The following is a 21,285-nucleotide window of genomic DNA, read 5'->3' as shown; positions in this document are numbered from 1 at the left end:
AGTTTGTGCCATTGTTTAAGTAATTCTAATTATTTTAAGTTTTTCTTTATAGAGAGCTGGAATCTGCTTTTCTGGAACTTGTATCATTTGTCTTAGCTTTCTAAGACACTCACTGTCTCCTTTACATAAGACTTTCAAATATTTGAAGACAGGTTTCATGCTTCCCCTCCTGTATAGTTTTCTCTTTTTAAACATCTATTCCTTCAGCTATTCCTAAGGTTATGCGGCTTCCAAACTTCATCATTAATGAGAAGTTAGCTTTTCAATAACTATATTTTGAACATAATATGCTAATAATCAGCTCAAAGTTCAAAATATATGACTTGTATTTTACAGAATATTTTTTATGTTTGGTTAAGTTTTGATTGAATGCTATGTTTAGTGGTCTGTAATACATAAGATGCAATCTAGAAATTGCTATTAAAATGTTGGACTGGTAGAACCAGGTACAGAAAACATCTTTTTGGTGGTCTCAATTAATGAAAATTTTACTAGACACTACAAAGTGGTGATTGAAAAACGATGCTGAAATATTACTGTCAGCTACGGGTATAAAATTTCTCACCAAAGAACTATCACAACTTCAGGATAAAATGTTTGTTATCTAAATACAAATTTATAGCAGCCACTAAAATTGTTAGGAAGACCTTAGATTACTTTGCTGCTTAATCACAGTTTAAAATAATTTTTATTATACAGTATCAAATTAAAAGTTACTATTTAAAAAAATTCCAAACATTTATAAAAATATAATAAGCTAACACTTTAAATCGGACTTGAAGACAGTTTGGATATTCCTTATCTGCCCACAAAAGTTTCTCTAGTCTTTTGCAAAATGCTAAAGTGATGATTTGTCCAACAATGTAGATGGTTAATATTCACCCACGTGACATCAACAATTTAATGCATCATGCTTTCACTTCTCATTAAAATTGCTTCATTACTGAAGCTTAACCAAATTTTCTTCATGCTTGGCCCTCCATTTAAGTCTGATACCCTACAGTTTTCTTCCTATATCAGATTTTGCTTTGTCTTGAATTATTTTCTTTCCTTCTTTTACCTGCTTTCAAGAAATAGAAAAAGCCTCTTTGATGTGCCAATTCAAAGTATGTTCAGATAAAAGGTAAATAATTCAATAGGCTTTTGAGGAGGGTTGACATCTGAATGTTGGAGGTTGTTTACTCATCAGCTCTCCTATTGAGGTCAGGTGACCCACGTTAGTGACTTGCTGGAGTGAGTTTTGAATTTGTAAAAAACTTCTAATAAAGAATAGTGGCAGAAATAGCAAAGAAATATCAATGAAGTAGGAAAGTCCAAGTGTATGTTCTTATCAAGTCTTATACTTGTCCAATAGTTACAAACCTCTCTGAAAATATTTATATGTGTGGGTGGAGGCAAGTTGCCATTAAATTGTAAGAAGTGTTATCAGATTTATCAGGACTTGGTTGTAAATTTGACTACACAGTTTTGGCTCATAGAGAAATGAGGAGGAAATATCTGATTAAAGTGTGCATTGCTGCTGAGGCAACTGAATGTTGCCATAGCAATTGAGATGAAATGTGCAAGAAGTGAGATAATTAAATCTAACCCCTTTAGTAGTTTTGACAGTCAATGCACTGCCAATAGGAAAAGTTATCTGCAGTATTAAGATAAAACACATTCCTCATGGAAAGTCTCCTTACTAGTATTTTGTTGTTCCCTTTCTAAATACATTGCTTTAGGTGTCTAATTTGAATGTTCTTTTGTAATAATCAAATACAGTTTTGACCTTGGTCTGCAGCTGCCTAGAATTTCTGCTGGTTTATTGTATCATGGGAGTAGACATCTATAAAAAAAAAAAATCCATTTTTTCCCCCTCTAGTTCTTAAAAAAAAGTATACTAAAGCCAAAGCTGTCATATTTGAGCTTGAAATTCAATAATATCTAGAACGTGCTGCCCTCTTCAGGAGCTGATGCTTAAAAATACTTTGACTTTTTTTTTTTTCGCAGTTTAGTAATTATAAATATAAGCTATAATATCAAAAGTGGTATTAATAATTCTTCAGAAATAAGCACTACACACAATAAAGTATTTCTAAGTCTAAAATTTTCCCTTGAATATCTTTCATTAAAAATCAATAAATACAAAAAAATTTAAATAAATTATTAATATTTATAATTAAATATGAAAAACAGCTTTCTTAGGAGAAACTATGCTTGTGGGGAGAATTCCTCAATTATTACAGAATGTCAGACTTCCACATTTACTACCCAAACGTTTCTTTAGATTAAAAATGTCTAAAAAGGGCTTCCTTGGTGGCACAGTGGTTGAGAGTCCGCCTGCCGATGCAGGGGACACGGGTTCGTGCCCCGGTCCGGGAAGATTCCACATGCCGCGGAGCGGCTGGGCCCGTGAGCTGTGGCGCGGCTGGGCCCGTGAGCCGTGGGCGCTGAGCCTGCGCGTCCAGAGCCTGTGCTCTGCAACGGGATAGGCCACAACAGTGAGAGGCCCGCGTACCGGAAAAAAAAAAAAAAAAAAGTCTAAAAAATAAGATATTTTCTATGTGAAAAACTAAGTAGGACACCTTTCAAATCTTAATTTTATCCTCCAGCGAAAAGTCAGTAAATTTTGTCAGTATTTGTCATTTGAAATTTTCACTAATTTTCATTTACTGAAACATCATCTTTCTTGGAAATAATGATTTCAAGTGACACTAACACATTATAATTTTTAGTCAGGATTACTTTATTCGAAAAAAATCAAAGGATCTGAAATGTCATTATCCAAAAATTAAAGTAAATCCCTTTTCTGCATATGTTATTTATGCTATCATCTAGTTTTAGCAGAGGGAGATGTACTCTGTGTGTTTTTCTCTAGATTAAGTTTATGATTCTTACAAAAACATAAAGGAACAGAAAATGACCAATATGTAATGACATTATATATCAGGATATGAGAAAAGCATATTTTCTTACATCCTGACAAGTTCCTTTTTTTTTTTAATATCTTTATAGGAGTATAATTGCTTTACAATGTTGTGTTAGTTTCTGCTGTACAACGAAGTGAATCAGCTATGTGTATACATATATTAGAACTATTGACACTAAGAAAGGTTATTTTGTACTAATTATTAATTGTGAAAGTCAATGTTAATTTTAAAAATTTAAAGGACAGAATAAATTTAAGAACGTATGTACCTTTTCAAAATACAAATTTGTTCTAATTCTTACCATGTGATGCAATTAAAACCTGTTTTTAATCAACAGAAAACAATAAGGAAAAATGTAGCTCTTTATTATCACTTATTTAGTGTGGAAAAATAAGAGCTTGGACTCTTAATTCTGTTTTCAGCTCCTACATCAGATTTTCAGTTCAAGATTCCAAAAAGGAAATGTATTTGCATATAAATAGATGCAATTGTCATTAATGCTGACTTCAAGAAAGTAAAATGCCCCTCAATTTTCCTTAAAGAGTTTTGAGTATAGCTGTCCTATCTGTTATCAATGAAAAATTCAACTGAGCTAAAGGGGAGAAAGAAAGAAAAAAAACTTTTGACAGTATTCTCTTAATCCAATAATATTTTGGGGGGAAAATAAAATGTTTTATTCCTGACTTTGAAAGTACTTATCACAACAGTTGTTTAATCCTAAAGTAGCTCTGTCCAAAGGCATGTAATACACATTCAAGAATTCTTAGAACACTGATTTGTGTTTTCTGCAATAGATTTACTTCATTTTTATTTTGGTGCTGTTGCATTACATTTGGCAGTTAGGATCCCTGTGGATGGAGATATAATAAATAATAATATTTTCTTTGCTTTCCAGAGTATTTATGGAACAATGATAAATTTCATCTTTCCCCGAATGGTAAGTAAAGAGCTCTTTCTATATTTGATAGTACTGAACACAAACAAGAAAAAGTGAATTGTTATAATGAAAGTGGAGTATCATTTGCTAAATGTATTGAACGATCTGATAATTATAAGGTAGCATATACTCTTGAAATAAATGGATACCGCATTCAAATTCTATAAGCATTCCAAAATTCTCACCAACTATGCTACAGGCTCTTCAGAGGGAATATAAGGTTTTTGCTTTCTCTGTTGGTTTGCATTTGAACACAGTGTACTCCCTATTTTGTTTTCTGCGGTAATTTATTTTAAAATACACACAGATATAGAAATAAATGTGGTTTACATTCTGTGAGCAAAAAGAAGCAGCATATCTGTGATACATATTGAGAGTGGGCGGGTAAGAGTCCTTTGGAATTTTTACTGTTACATAAAAACTGATTGTAATCTATGTTTGACCAGGGCTTTGCAGCATCTGTGAATTTTAAAATGTTTGTTTTCTAAAAGTATATATCATAATGTCTCCAAGGCAAGCTAGCTACTGTATGATTTTGTCTAAACTCATAGTTTTGTTGTCTTCATGTTTTTATGACTTGAAATGGTAATATTAAATTTAGTCTTAATCATAACCTCTTTACAATTTAAACAACAATAAAAATCAATCTTATTGAATGGGAAAGGTCCATGTAAAATGATATTCCTTAACAAGTTATTACTGTCTCCTACAAAGTTCTTCCCCCCAGTGGTTCTTGCATATTCCCTATAAAAAGAAGGAATTTCTCACTGTAGAAAAAAATCACTTTGAAATAAACCAATCATCGAAAAGTGCTATGTTAAGTGAAAAAGCAGAACACATTATAAATACATTATATGTTGTGCGCATTTGTGCTTGTGTATCGAGAGGAGAGACAACTGGGACCATACTGTAGGCTTAGAAAAAAGACTAACAAGAGGCACACAAACAGTGGGAACACAGGTAGTTCAGTAGTCTTCATTTCTTCTTAATTTTCTGAATTTCCTATAATAAATATGTATTATTATTCTTATCCGAATAAAAGCAGTATTTGAATAACAGTCTATTCAAAACAGTATATTATTATTAACGAAATATATATATATACATACAGTTGAGGAAATACCTCTTTGTGCCAATTGCATAACCAAAATGATCTTATACAATTAAAAAAGAAAACAAAAACCTCCCAAACCTTCCTAATCCCATAAGGAACTAAAAATGCAAATTGAAGATTAATTGAGTAAAATTATACAATAAAACAATGAAGGATTTAAAATCAGGTTGAAGCTATTACTTTTATTAATTTTACTCTAATACAGAAGCACTCCTATAATTCAGGCACATGTGTGAAAAAAAATAAACCTTTTTAAACTGAAATAAAAAGATCTGCAGCTTCACATTGGTTTTTAGCGTATAAGAATTTGGTGTTTTATGAACTTTTTTCAGAAGAAGGAAAAATCTACATAGGAAAAGGCCAAAATATGAAGGTAAACCTTTTAAAATAAACTCACACTTTGTCAGTAGATCATACTAGTTAGTAACAGCAGAAAACTTTGATCTAAAATCTACTGTGTAATTTACCCAGCTACAACCAATTGTCATCTTTGCAACTTGAATGTGCAGACTTATTTTAAGATCCAAGATTAAAAGAAAACAAAGTATGTTAGCAGAAGAGGTGGTTTTAACCTAAAATAATGTTAATAAATCATATTATAGTAAGCATAATAAATAACACAAATAATCAAATATTTTTGAGATTAAAGATTTCTTCTCAAGAGTAATTTATCATACATTGTAAACTCAGCATTAAAATATCAATTGTAATTACATCTCACGTGTCCAGCAACTTATCTGGAAATAAGCCAATAATTTTAGAAGACATTTTAGGGAGGGAGAGGTGCTCCAGTAAGGATCTAATACAGTTCACATTAATGCTTCCCAGGTTCTCACTTCCATCTTACTTGTTCTCAGTCTGCATAAAATTATGACAGAACTGGTTCTCTGATTGTCTAGCTCACAAACTGGAAGACAAACTAGCAAAGCTGGGAGGGACCAGAGAAGAACACATTGAAAAGCTAGAGGCTTTTCACACCTATTCACCACCAGTAAGAACTGAGGAACCAAGATTAGTTGTATGATATTGAGTAAGACATATCATACACTTGGGTTCAAAATTCCTGATCTGTTAAATTGAGCAGTCATACTGGAAGATTTTTAATAAAATCTAAATTCCTTTCTAGCCCTAGAATTTTACAATGAAATAATATATCCTTAAACTTACTATACAGAGCAAAAGATAATATTGGGCGATTTGGGAGTTGTTAAAATGAAAAAGGTTTTAATGATTAAAAGGGTAAATTTCATTTATTTGCAAAATTCACTTATATCAATTCAAATTATATACTGCAAATGAGAGATTACATACTGTGTATTTTGCTGATATTCTTTCCATATTACTATTTTTAAAACGTACCTAGAGGGCTTCCCTGGTGGCGCAGTGGTGGAGAATCCGCCTGCCAATGCAGGGGACACGGGTTTGAGCCCTGGTCCGGGAAGATCCCACATGCCGCGGAGCAGCTAAGCCCGTGCGCCACAACTACTGAGCCTGTGCTCTGGAGTCCGTGAGCCACAGCTGCTGAGCTCACACGCCTAGAGCCCGTGCTCTGCAACCGGAGAAGCCGCCACAATGAGAGGCCCGCGCACCGCATTGGGGAGTGGCCCCTGCTCGCCGCAACTGGGGAAAGCCCGCGCACAGCAACGAAGACCCAAAACAGCCAAAAATAAATAAATAAATTAAAAAAAAAAAAAAACTGAAACTACATACACTGCATCTGGACAATATCCAAAAAATTAAAAAAAATTAAAAAAACGTACTTAGAAATTTAACCTGAATTTTCTCACCTTGAATGAGGTACCACTATATTTAGTGTGTGAGAGAAAATCTAACATCAGCCCCTTCTAAAGAATGGGGAGCCAAATTCATCCCTATTTGAATATGGAAATATATATTTATAATAGGTTTATGCTGCCAAGATGCTAAACAGAAATACCAGGAATCAAAAATTTTAATTTATTGTTTTATTTTTTGCATCCACTATGTAACATCTTTAGTACAACTAACATAACATGACATTTTAGAAAGCAAACAAAATTAACCTCCTGTCCATAACAAAGAGCAGGGTCAATGTAACAAATTATTGGATAAATAATACATCTGCTTATTCAAATTATTTCTTTCTGACTTATAAGTGTACAAATTTAAATAAGCAGCCAAAGTTCTGAATTACTATGTGAAATGAGTTAAAATGTAAATATATATTTTGTTGACATGTATCTATTAAAACTGAACAGAATAAATCTTCAGCATTACCAAAAATCTTTAACAGATTGGAGATAAATGACAATTTAAATAAAGAAAATTTCTCAGTGTAATTTACATTTCAACAAAATAGATGTTTCCTCTCATCCACAATGAACAAAGTTTGAGTGCATATTTCTGTGAATAGTCACCGCACCTAATCTATAATCAACAATAAAATACACTTTATTTCTGGGGATATTAATAAAAATTTGTAACTTTATTTCATTAAAGATAAAAGTGCCATGTTGGACTTAACTGTAGCCAGTAGTCATTTTGCCATTTATTTTTAAAAATTCTACAACAGTTTCCAATATATCAAATGTCCATTTTTAGGTCAGCTGATAGTAATATTAAAACATTGTTAATTGGACAACAGGTTGATTACTTTCAAGGTTTTGAAAAAAGCAAAGATAAAAACAGGCCTCTCCTTTTCTTTCAATTAAAATTGCATGCAATTATCCTTCTAGATTATAGATCTCTTTTGGGATTTCCGGTTTCAAACAACTTTTTGGTTCATTTCACAGGAATAATATTCATCTTAATTAGGAAAAACAATTGATGCGCTTTTTACAAGAGGGAGTTCACTCTGTGCACTGATTACTGCCATTAGATTATCCTATTTAAGAAAAAAAAAAAGCCCTGCTTTTAAAGCAGTTAGTTAAATATGTTATCTATTAGTAGCCATTGTCTTTGAAGACAGAATGTCTTTCTTGATGAATGGTTAATCCGTTTTGTTTTAACCACCGAATTTTCCTAAGCAATATTCTAAATTGGCTTCTAAAATTATTTCAAATATATAAACATACCAATCAAATATATAAACTAAAATTATTAAATAAATTTAAAAAATATATTTCTGGGGTGTTACTGAATTGTTTCACACAGTTTATAAGGTTAAAATACTTGTTTCCGGGCTTCCCTGGTGGCGCAGTGGTTGAGAGTCAGCCTGCCGATGCAGGGGACGTGGGTTCATGCCCCGGTCTGGCAAGATTCCACATGCTGTGGAGCGGCTAGGCCCGTGAGCCATGGCCGCTGAGCCAGCGCCCCGGAGCCTGTGCTCCGCAACGGGAGAGGCCACAACAGTGAGAGGCCCACATACCGCAAAAAAGAAAAAAAAAAAAACTTGTTTCCTTTAAAAAATTTTTTTTTGATATTTAGTAGCTAAAAAGTAAAATTTCAAATACATAATAAGTAACAAATCAAAAATACTTAAGTCCCCTGTTTCCCTTCTACAATTACTTAACCCTCATTTCAACGAGTTAAACACCGTTCTAAATTTTCTCTCTCCCTTGTTTTCCCTTGTAATTTTGTCTCATGTATTTGCATCCCTAAACATACAAATTGGTTTACATGTTTGCAATAATATGTAAATGAAAGTTACTTTTTCATTCAACATTAAGTCTTGAGTTTCAACCATTTACTGCACATAACTGTAATCCATTAGTTTACACTGTTGTATAGTATTCCATTTTATGACATAATTTATTTCACCTCTTTAATGTTGATGGATTTTGGGGCTGCTTCAGTTCTTTATGTTTTCTTTTTACTATTACACATAGTCCTGCTATGAACATTCTTTAACATGTACAAATGGATAGGTACAAAAATTTCTCTAGGGCAAGTTGTTCTTAACCTGGAGTGATTTTGCCCTGAGGAATATTTGGCAATGTGTGGAAACATTTTTGGTTATCATAACTTGGAGCATGCTACTGGTTTTTAGTAAGTAAAGGCCAAGGATGCCCTAAACATCCTATAAGGCACAAGACGGCTCCCACAACAAAGAATTATCTGAACTAAAATGCCAATAGTACAAGGCTGAGAAACTTTGCTCTAGAATATATGCTTGAAAGTGAAATTGCTGAGTCATAGAGTATGGAAAATTTCAAATTTATTAGATAATTGCTAACTGTTGTTCAAAGTATCAATGTTATACCCCTCCCAGGACTATAAATGTCAATGTTCCAATAGATCTGCATTCTTGTCAGCACCTAATATTGTCAGATACTTTAAAATTTTTTATCAATTTTGTGAAGGTGAAATAACAACTCCTCAGAGTTTCAATTTTCAATTCCTTGATTACTAATAAGATTGTGTATCTTTTCTCATATTACTGACAATTACAGCCTCCTATTCTATGAGGTACTGATTCCTTTTAAACAATTTTTAAAAAATGAATTTTAGGTAATACATATACTAATCCATTCTTCTTTATTTGTGTGACAAATGTCCTTTTCTAGTTCATGAATTGTCTTTTCACTTTTTTAAGGTGCCCTTTTATGGACAGAGCTCTTAATCTTAATGCAGTTAAACTTAGCAAACATTCCTGTTTTGCTTATTTTTTACATTTTCCACTTAAGAAATCTTACCCTTTATCTTCTGTGTTTTAACATTTGCTTTTTACATTTAAGTCTTTAATCAATTTGAATTTTTTTTTTCTTTTTTTTTGCGGTACGCGGGCCTCTCACTGTTGTGGCCTCTCCCGTTGCGGAGCACAGGCTCCGGACGCGCAGGCTCAGCGGCCATGGCTCACGGGCCCAGCCGCTCTGCAGCATGTGGGATCCTCCCGGACCGGGACACGAACCCGTGTCCCCTGCATCGGCAGGCGGACTCTTAACCACTGCGCCACCAGGGAAGCCCTGAAAAATTGTTTTTTATGATGTAAGGCAGAAATAAATTATTAAAACTAGAAACCATAGTCTTAGCACCATGTATTGAATAGTTTATGCTTTCCTCGCTGATCTTCAGAGTCAGACTTTTCATGAATCAAGTTTCCATATACCGTATTTATAATCTAGTTTTCGGGTCTGTGTTTTACTCTACCTCTTTACCAATATTATACTGCTAAAATTATTAGCATTTTATAATAACTAAAAATTTGGTAAGTTCTTCTATTCTTCAAGAATTCCTTTGTTCCTGTGGCCCTTTATTTTTCTATATAAGTCTTGGAAAAAGCTTGTCAATGCCACCTCCTACACATGCAAAAAATTTGATTGAAATATTTTAAAATCTACAGATCAATCTGAAGGGAACTTATACTTGTATTATAAATTTTAGTGTTCCAATCCAAGAATATGGTTTACTTTTCCATTTGTTTAGATTTTCTATAATGTTTTTTCAAAAAGATTTTATTTCTCCCATAAATTTGTTATATTTATCTCTAAATACTTTTTAATAAAATATTTTAAAATTATATCTTCCAATAATTTCTTTTGTGTAGTGATAGTTTCTAATGTATGAGACACATGGAAATAAAAATAATTTTGTATTTTTATTTTATTCAACAAATCTTCAAAACTTTCTTATTAATTATCATAATTTATCTGTATTTTCTCTAGGATTTCCTATGTAAGCAATCTAACTTCTGTTAGTAATGCCAGCTTTATTTCTTCCTTTCCAGTTCTTATACTTTCATCTTTTCCTTGTGTACTCCACCAACCAGACCTCTAGTTCAGTACTATATAGAAATTGTAATAGTAGACAACTTTCTTTTTTCCTGATTTTTAAAATAAAATGCTTTGAACATTTCAACATTAAGTTGTAGGTTTTTTGGACTTCCCTGGTGGTCCACTGGCTAAGACTCTGTGCTCCCAATGCAGGGAGCCTAGGTTCGATCCATTCAGGGAAGTAGATCCCACATGCCGCAACTAAGAGTTCTCATGTTGCAACCAAAGATCCCGCATGCCACAACTAAGACCCGGTGCAGCCAAATGAATAAATAAATATTAAAAAAAAAAAAAGTTAAAAAAAAAAGTTGTAGTTTTTTTGTAGATATCCTTTATCAAGTTAGAAATTTTCTTTTTAGTTTGCTTTGTTTTTAGTTTGTTTGTTTTTGATCTTTGAGAATGCTGAATTTTATCAAGTGTTTTTTCCTACATTAATTTAGAGGAAAATATGATTTTTCTCACAAAGGATTGCTAAGAACTGAAGTATTTCTCACTCTAAGGACATTTACTGAGTGGGGTGAACATGAATTTCACTTTTCATGTCCTTGCTGGCACAAGGGGAAAATGACAAAGCCCAGGATTCAGTGCTGGAATGCAAAATGGATATATCCTCATTGTTAACCTGATCTACAAATAAATCCATCCCACAGAGGACTGCAAGGTAAATTACAAGTCTTAAATGCATAACTAAAGAGAAAAAAATTCTCCCTTGAAATATCATAATCAGAAACTGACATTACTATTTCCAGCAAGAATTTTATAATCTCAGTGGTCTAAAGACTCCAAGATAAGAAATTTAGCTTAAACTTGTCCCTAGTTGTACCTTTTGTGCCTGGCAGAATCAAAAGAAAATCCCCTCTGGAGAGCCTAACTTTATTCCATCTCTCCAAGAATTTTTACAGATAAAATTCCATGAGTACAACAAGCCCACAATCAGAAATCATAAAAACACTGTAAAAAAAACCAAAAACAACAAAGAAAAAATGAGCAGGACTCAGGTAAAAAAAGATAAAAAGCAGAATTAGACCCACAAAGACTTCAAATATTGAAATTGCTATTATCATTCTTTTGTGTCCCCTTCTCTTTTATTCCCATTCTTGTTGCCCATAAAACTATATCTAAAAATTAAATTATTTTTTAACATTTGATTTCCTCAAAATAACATGTAAACCCTTCTTTTCTATAAAATTAGAAATTAACAATATAATCAAGTTTTAACTTGCTAAGCTAAACCTAGTTACACTAAAATGGAGTTTGATCTTGACATTTAACTTTCAAGCTATAAGAACTGCAGTGAACAACAACAACAAAAAAATTAGAAATAAGAATAGGTACTTTTCTGTTTAGTTTAAATGAACAAGTATAATTGTAAATATTGTATTAGGCTAAAAATAATATATTTCTGTCTATGTAATATATTGCTGTCTATAGTATAGAATCTTTTTTTTCAATCTTTAGTATTTTTAGATAGATTCCTTTTAGCTTAATGCTCAAAATGATAAATATAAATTATCAGAGTATCTCTAGGACTTTCTTTTTTCTTTTTCTTTTTTTGGATGCCGTGTGGCTGGTGAGATCTTAGTTCCCTCACCAGTGATTGAATCTGAGCCCTCAGCAGTGAAAGCGCTGAGCCCTAACCACTGGACTGCCAGGGAATTCCCGAGTATAGTGTTTCTTTTTCAAGAACTTTCTTTACATTTGTTTTTTGAAAATTTTTAAAAAGAATTTGTCTTCTCATTTAACCTTGAACCTCTGATTGGTCTTACGTTGGGCACTTGGCCAAAGCTGAGCCAGTCATAGTCTGTCCTTGTGATTTTATAAACTGGAATCACAGAACAGACTCTTAGGCAAAGAGAGAATATACTGGTTGATGAATCCCAGGGAAGACTGATTCAGAACCTTAATTCTAGTTATTAAACTTTCTAGGGATCCATGAACCAGTAAATTGCCTTTGCCGAAGCTTATTTGAGTTGTTTCTGTAACTTGCAACTAAAATAGTCCTGATACCTTTATATAAGGAAAATTAAATTCGGAGATGGTTTTCCTCCATGCTGATAGTCATAGGAGGTGATGGATGAATAATGCCTTTAATACCTTTTCCACCATAAGGGAAGGGAATTGGGAAGAGTTCCTGGGTGAGTTTTTTTGAAGCCCTGCCTGGACCAGAACATACCTCTCGCCTCTGATTTATTCCCGAGGCAGGTCAAAGTAAGGATTACCTAAGATTATTCCTTATGACAAGGTTTAGGACCACTAGTATTTGGACAGTTAAACTTCTGGTATCTAGAGGGCTTCCATCAAGAAGGCCTTTCTGCATGTAATATTACTTTGCAGTTACTTTCTACTTGAGGTTTTACATAGCCTGAATGGAAGAGGAAAGGACTGAAATGTAAGGGATGAATGTAACAATTATTGAGCATTTTATGCTATGTTAAGGACCTGGCTGGTCTGTTTTATTTCTAGTTAGTTGTTAAGGGATGAATTATGTCCCTCCAAAATTCATGTGTTGAAGTCCAAACCCCCAGGACCTCAAAATATGACTATATTTGCAGATAGTCTTTAAAGAAGTTATTAAGGTTAAATGAGGTCATTGGGGGTGAGCCCTAATCCAATATGACTGGTGTCCTTTTAAGAAGACGACATGAAGACATCATAGAGAGAAGATGGCCATCTACAAGCCAGGGAGAGTTCTCAGAAGAAATAACCCTGTCTGTCAAATCTACCCATAAGATTTCTTTCAAATGTCTGCTCTACTCTTTGTTTTCACTATTACTACCTTAATTTAGGCTGTGTTTTTCTTATTTGAAATAGTCTAATAACCAGCAGCTCCTCATCATTCTAATTCAAGCATTCATAGTCATGTTGGTCACTAGATTGTGAATTTGTTGAGAATGATATCTACTCTGTACTCTCTTCTTATCCTTAGTATATAGTCTATGGTTCCTAAACCTGGCTGTGCATCAGAATTTGGGGTGGCATTTTTTTTTTATTTATTTTTGTGGTACGCGGGCCTCTCACTGCTGTGGCCTCTCCCGTTGCGGAGCACAGGCTCCGGAGGCGCACGCTCAGCGGCCATGGCTGACGGGCCCAACCACTCCGCAGCATGTGGGATCTTCCCGGACCGGGGCACGAACCCGTGTCCCCTGCATCGGCAGGTGGACTCTCAACCACTGCGCAACCAGGGAAGCCCGGGTGGCATTTTTTAATTACAGATTTTTAGGCCCCAGACCATATCTGTTGATTCAGAATCTACAGGCTTGTGGGCTAGAAATTGGTATTTTTAATATGTTCCTAAGTTGATCATATAAGTAATGGACAACTGTTACTTTTATTTGCCCATCTTTTTATTAATGGTCATGTGATATCTTCCTCAAAACTTCCTACCTCGGCCTTTTGTCCTGTATTTCTTACTGTGCCTTTCATTATCACAGTGTTTTTTGAATAATAAATCTACTTACACTTTTTTAAAGTAGAGTGGTTATTCTTTTACATTGATGATGCATTTCAGGAATTTTCCTGTTGAAGGCCTATATTTATTGTAAGTATGTCCGTACCCTGAGAAGCTACAAAAATGTTATGAAGATACTTTAATATGTATAATAGTAAGAATAAATGAAGCCTATCCAGTCTGTGCACAGTGAAACTGATTAAGCAAGTTTCAGAACTAGGATGTCCCCGTCACTACTGTCTCCAACTATATGAAAGAACTGGCAGAAACATTTGCTTCTCCTATAGTTATTTTGTGGCCTGGCCGTTTTCATATTGATACAAATTGTGTGGTAGGAACACAAATGAAAAGTGGGTTTAGAGTTCACCTTGGAAAAAAGGAAGTAATGTCTCAAATTCTTCTCTAGACCTCCATATTGTAAACTTAATTCATACACCTATCATATGGCAAAATTTAACAACTTTATACTCTGAAAAGAAAAATCATACTGCTTTTCTTACTTAAAAAAACAGCTTCAAGGCCTAAAGCAGTGGGTCTTTGTATCTACTCACAGATAGGAAACAGGAATCTAGAAAAAGATAACAAATAATGGCAATCCTTTGAGATAAACTCTGCTGTTAGTCTATACTTGAAATCAAAGGCGCTCTTTCTAACCATACTTAGATAACAAAAGAAAAACTTGCTGAATATATCTGCTAAACTGATTAATTCTATTGATACTTGTTTTGTGTCTATTATATCAAGCATTATATAGTATAAGAAGATCAAAACAGACATGATTCCCGATTTTGTGGAGTTTTCAGTTTAGTTAATAGAAGTCCTGTTTTTTTTTTTTTTTTTAAAAAAAGGAGGGATGCTTGCAAGAGCCTGGAATGTAGGCAGAGAGGTAGACTGTGTGAGAAGAGGTCATGCCCAAATGAAGCTTCCTGGAGGGACCACTTATTCTGTGCTCAGATGTCAACAGCCAGGAGTACCTTGGAACTTGAACAAACAAATGAGCGTGACCTTTCAGTACAGTCTTTACTACCTGTGCATACTTTGTGAAAAGGCTGGTACAAAAAATAATATTATCCATGGTCTACTTTTCCTGTTCTAAATGTATACATTCATGTATTCATTACACAAATATTTTATTAAAAGTACTTATAAAATAAGACCCCTTAAGCAGTCTGAAAGACCTCAGTATGAAGTGATATATTAACCAGTGATATATTAACTACCTAGTCCTTGGCTTATTTAACCACATAGAACAATAAAATTTTAGTGTTTTCAGACTTGGGTTAGCATCTCCACGAACAGGAAAATCAGTATTTCCTCTATCAAGATATTGCGTCTTTGAAAATTTCTGACTACAAGAGGTTCTGTTTTTAAACTGAAATATGCCTCATTGTATCTTGCAGCATCTTAATTCAGCCTCTTTGGACAATTCAGAATAAAGCTAATCTCTCTTTCACATAATAATTTTTTAACTAAATAATATAGGTGATATTTTTATAAAACTAGGATAGGCTTAGTAAAGAAGATCTGGAAAATTAAAAGAAGTAGACAAAAGAAGGAAATAGCTATATTCCCAGTACCGAAAACAATCACTTTTAAAATTTTGATGTATCTATTTCCAGTTTTTTAATACTGTAAATAGTTTTGATTCTCTGTTATTTCACATAACTTTATCATATGTAAACATACACACACATACATAATACAATTTAGTTTCTATCTATTGGGGAGAGCCTGCTGTAGAGGATAAGTGGGCAGTCCTGGAGAAAGATAGACTTGGGTACAAATGGAAGCATTATCACTCACTAGCGTTTATGGCCTTGGGTATGTTACTTAATCTCTCTCAGGCTCAGTTTTCTAATCTATAACCAGAACCCACTATTGGGGTTGTGGCTAGCATTAATTAATGTAAAATGATTAGCAGAGTGCCTAGCGAATAATAAGTGATGAATAATGATTCAAATTATTATTATTGTGTTTACAGTATTCCAATATAGCTATCAAATATAACAACTTTCAGGCTAAAAGTTCCTCAGTTCTTTCAGCCTTTTCTCATATGAGATGGTTTTAAGTCCCTTTACCACGCAGCCTGCTAAATACTAGAAGTTTTCGAATCTTTTCATTCACGTCTTCCGTAAAATGTAGCTCTCAGAACTGAGCATGGTAATCTGAACAGCTCGAAGTTAGTCAGATTATGTCCCCCATTATTCTATGCACATCTTAAATTTATTAATGCAGCCAAATTATTTCTTCATCTTTTTCTTCTCTTCTTGTTCTTCTTCCTCTTCTCCTTTTCCTCCCCCTCCCCCATCCTTCTTGTAACCATATTATACCATTGATTCACTGCCAAGTAAAGCTCCTCTATTTTCCCATGAGTACTGTTACTACGTCATATATCCCTCAAATCGAATTTAGGTAGTTGTTGTTTTGGTCCCAAGGCAGGACTTCACAGTTATTCCAACCAAATTGTATACTGTTGGATTTTGTTCATCTTTTAGTTGTTAAGAACTTTCAGATCTTAATCTTGTAATCCAGTGTATTTACTCACCTTCCTTATCTCATGTAACTGATTTTTGATAGGAATGCCTTCTTATGGTTTTATCTCAGTCATTGATAAATATGTTCACATTAGACAAGGCCAGAGACAAAGGCCTGTGGTATATCACTGGACAAACCCTCCTTCAGGCTGATACAGGTTCATTAAAATTGCCATTGGGTGCGATCATTCAGCCAGATATGAAAACACATAATAGTACTATCCCTAAACCTGTATTTCTCCATCTGGTCCACAAGGTTATAAAGAAAGACCTTATTAAATGACTTGCTTAGAATCCAAATAGCTAGTGCCTTGATATACTAGTTTATTAACTTTGTAGAACAGAACATATAAAATTGGGCTGAATAGCTTATTCTTGTTGAATTTACACTTTTTCCTAATAACCACTTTTTAAAAATGTGCACAAAATTATCTTTTATAAGTATGATCTAGGCTATTCTCCCCCCATACAACATAAGTTTCATGGATCTGAAGTTTGCAGACTCTGCAATTTTTTGAACATAAAGTATTCTTCTCTTATCCCCTGTACTGTATTTTCTCAAAAGTAATCAGCTAAATACTCCGTCTCACTTAGAAGTCTCTGGTAATAATTCAGAAAGGTCAAGAGGCATATTGTCAGCTAGACTAGTTAGGGTCTCCCAGTATAGCATACAGGTAAAGTACTCAGACCATAGACTTAACTATCTTGATTCAAATCCTAGGTCTATACTTCTCTAGTTGTGTGATCTGGGACAAACTATTCAACCCAATATAAGGCATGCTTGAATACATCTGAATACTGAGTGTATGACACCTACTAGGGACTCGATAAATGTCACCTATATTATAATCCCTTTACCTATTTTGCCTCTCCATTTTTAGCCAATGTCTAGTGGTCTGACTTCATTCATTGAATGTCTAGTTGTCTGACTTCATTCATTGAACAAATATTTATTGAATAGTACTTGGTTCATACAAGGCCTGGAGATACTGTACTGAACAAATCAAAGTCCCTGCACTCATAGAGCTTACATCCTAATACAGCAGAAAGAAGTAGCTTAAGTATGTAAAATAATGGCAGTCAGTGATTAGAGGAATGAAAATTTAAGGGTTAGAGGATGTCAGAGAGAATTATTTTAGAAAGGGTGGTCCAGGTCCTCTCTGAATAGGTGACGTGTAAACAGAGATGAATGAACCAGCAGGGAAGAAACATAAAGGAGTCAGGACATTTTGCTTTCTCTTTTTCATGAATGAATGTTATATTTTCAACTTTAGAAAATGGGCCTGCTCCTGTATGGATTTTATTCCTTGTTTCATGCTAAGGAGATCATTTTTGGTTCTCTTTGCTCTCTCTCACAAGCCGCAGCTCATTTTGTGCTTTAGTATTGCTGATGTTATTTTTATAGGTCTATGCTACCTTCACATATTTGTGCTTGATTATGTGTCCCCTTTTACCATCTTCTGCACATGCTGTTTGAAATTCAGCGCCTGTCAGTAGCTCCCTGTGCAGCATACTGGCTTCTTTAGTTTCCTCCCCATTTTCTTGCTCATTAGAATCATTTGTGTTTGCATAGGCAGAACACTGCTTAAATCAAACTGCAAGAGCGCATGGTTGCTTTTCCCCAAGGTTCCAATCATTTTATTTTACCTACTGGTTTCTGTCAGAATTGGGTCCAGAGTAGAGTTCCCCTTACTGCTTACTCTGCCTTCTGGGAAATGAAATTATCAGCAAGGCTGGTCAAGAAATTGTCAGTGTGGTGCTATCTGAGGAACGAGAGCTTCTGTGGATACTTTGAGACTAAAATCCCTAACACTAAGATGTGAGCTGCCCTGATAATTTTGTGGCCTGCACTAGAAAAGTATCCTTCTGACCAGGAAGTCTGTAATGCAATCATATAATGCTATCACTTCTCTGTGTTTTTCATGTTACGTTCATCTAGATTTTTCTCCAGTGTTCCTTTACCCACTCTAATTTACATGTAGGTTCCTTGCTTCTAACCGGCAAGGATTATTCAGTTACCTTTTAATCAGCATGGTCTACTTATAATTTAAAATAGATTGGATTAAAGATTAAATTGTTTATATGACCAAACTTTATGCCCAGGAAACCAGGAAGTTTCCATACAGTTTTATATTAACAAGCAGAGTGAAATCCTAGAAAACTTTGGAACAGAAGGTAGATTCTATTCTAATGAAGCCATATACTAGCTTGCAGATTCATCACATGTCAGAACTGAAGGTCCCTTAACGTAAAGATGAAATGTCTGGACCCTCTACTTTTACAGATGAGCAAATTGTGGCCTAAAAACGTTAGTTAGTTGACTTTTCCACAGTCTCACAGTTAGTTAGGGATAGTTACTGCAAGAAAAGGTTATCTTTTTCCTTAAGTCAATAAATTTCACCCCTACCACATTACCTTCCATTAATAGCCCAGAGTCTTACTTCGTTTTCTGTGAAATCCAAATAATAATATCTGCCACCCTTCCTACCTCACACAGTTGTTGTGAAGGGAAGGAGATAACAGATGTGTAATAATAGTGGTTGTGTAAAGTGGTATTATTATGATAATGATTTTAATGGTTTAATCTGTAGGTTTCTCTGGGCTTTTTTTCCTTCCCGTTTAAGTGATTTGCAATTTAAATTTAAATCTGTGGTGAAATGTGCTTACTTTGTTAAAGATTCGCAACAAATTGTAGGCTGCATCACACAGAAGAAAGAGCCTGGGTTTTGGCGTCCCTGAGACCAAGATGGTAATCTTTATTTCCTTACTCAAGGGATATATGACAATGCATCCTCTTAACTTCTCTGATTTTAGTTTTCTCATCTGTTAAAGGGCTAAACATTCCTATCTTTTACAGTTCTGAAAACCGATACAGAAAGGCTCGATATCAGTGGTAATTTTAATTTTTTTTCTTTTTGTTTTTTTTTTTCCTTCTTCCTCAGACTGTGAGCTTTTGGATGGCACACACTATTCATTTATCCTTGTATTCCTAGGGTCAGGCACTCAGTAGCTATACACTATGTTTGTTAAATGAATTATTTACCAAGGTGAACAACACAGAGTGGGTCTGAGGGTGGCAGCATTTTTTAAGTCAGTGTTTTTTCAACTCTAAAGAGCACAACATTGCGTTTTGTGGAGGTACTTCAGGAACTGCTAAAATTCGTGATGAGGGCATAACTGAGAGTGAACCCTTGGCCTTTATCTTGCTTTAATCAGAGCAGGCATACTTGTTTCTTATTAATATATTGGGCAGCTGTGTAAGATTGTTTTCAGAGGAAAAGTGTGTTCAGATAAAATAAAACTGAAACAAGATGTTTAGGCGTTAGTCTTAAAGACACATCTAATGTTTCTTTTACCATTAGGCACCTTAGGCAAGTTAACCTTTCTTTGTCACAATTTCCTCATTTATCATAGGACTTACAGCATTTTAGGTTGGCTATAGATGGGCAGGAAGATATCACATGCACACCTGCCATTTCCTAACGTATTTAGACAAAAATACCAAAGTAAGGAATTCCCTAGTGGTCCAATGGTTAGGACTCCATGCTCTCATTGCCTAAGGCCCAGGTCCAATCCCTGGTCAGGGAACTAAGATCCCACAAGACAAGCTACACTGCATGGCCGGAAAAAAAAATACCAAAGTGGATTCCACCTGGATCCAGGTGGCCACTTGTATCAGGAGCTGGTGCATGCAGATGCAGCGTACCTTGGCTTGGCCTTTCTCTTCTTCGGCTTCCCTATGCGCCACAGAGCTGCCGGGGACACTACCGCCAGGGTTGAAAACCACAATTTTTTAAAACTCAAACTGGCCACTCTAGAATAATTTACACTCATGGCGTAGGTACTTCCATGTAAGAAAATGCTTATAAACATCAGGCTCTCCCAGTTCTAGAACCAAACTAGCATAAGCAAGAAAACCTTCTCTAGGCAGAATGGGGAGGAGCTGGCAAGGCAGGACAGGGCGTCCCCGAGTAGTATCTCTGCCTCCAGCTTCCAGTGTTCCCGTCTCCCTGGAAGTTTATTTGGAAGATTAAATAAAGTAGGGGTAATACTAAAATATTTAGTAATGTGTAAATTGTTGGGCTTGGGCACTGATAGATCAGAACAGATGCTGGCCATAAACTACCAGCAAGCCTTGCCGAGTCTTGCCCGCGAATACGAGCCCTAAAATGAAGTAATATTAAAAAGTCGTCATGATCTCTGACACATGGATGGTGCTTGATTAAATGTTCATCCCCTAGCCTGCCCCACCCCCGTCTCTTGAACAAAATCCTGTAAAAACAAAACAAAACAAAAAAAGGCAAATCCAAGAAGACATATCCCCAAATAACCTGAGAAGTCAAGCTTATTATCTCATTAGTACAATATATTAATGAGGGGATAATTTCTAAAACCAAAATTCATTGTGGTCTATAGTAAAATAGATATATTCTAAAAATTAATTGTACACTATTCCTTGAATTAGAACCCAGCTGTTAAATAATAGTATATCTTAGTTATACCCAGGGGCCGCTGTCTCTCTTCTGAGTTTATCATTTTCCCTGCTAGAAATGGTTAATTCATTAAATTTAGTTATATTCTCTCAGTTGTTTTAAGACAATGTTTCCCAGGGTTGGCAGTGGAACTGCGGAACACTCTACCAAAACCACTTGG

At 34.7% G+C, this 21,285-nt stretch overlaps 1 protein-coding gene across 3 annotated transcripts in view; it reads left to right on the top strand.

Moving 5' to 3' along the window:
• Positions 1 to 21,285, top strand: part of ADGRL2 (adhesion G protein-coupled receptor L2) — a 271,647-nt gene that overhangs the window by 54,965 nt on the left and 195,397 nt on the right. For all 3 annotated transcript variants that reach the window (XM_060139665.1, XM_060139667.1, XM_060139666.1), the window contains exon 2: positions 3,805 to 3,846. The gene's annotated coding sequence lies outside the window, so the exon portion shown is untranslated. The remainder of the gene's footprint in view (positions 1 to 3,804; positions 3,847 to 21,285) is intronic.

This window comes from Lagenorhynchus albirostris, chromosome 2, assembly GCF_949774975.1.
Source record: "Lagenorhynchus albirostris chromosome 2, mLagAlb1.1, whole genome shotgun sequence".
Taxonomy (NCBI): domain Eukaryota; kingdom Metazoa; phylum Chordata; class Mammalia; order Artiodactyla; family Delphinidae; genus Lagenorhynchus; species Lagenorhynchus albirostris.
Note: the sequence above shows the minus strand (reverse complement) of the source record. Positions and strands in the feature narration are given on the sequence as shown.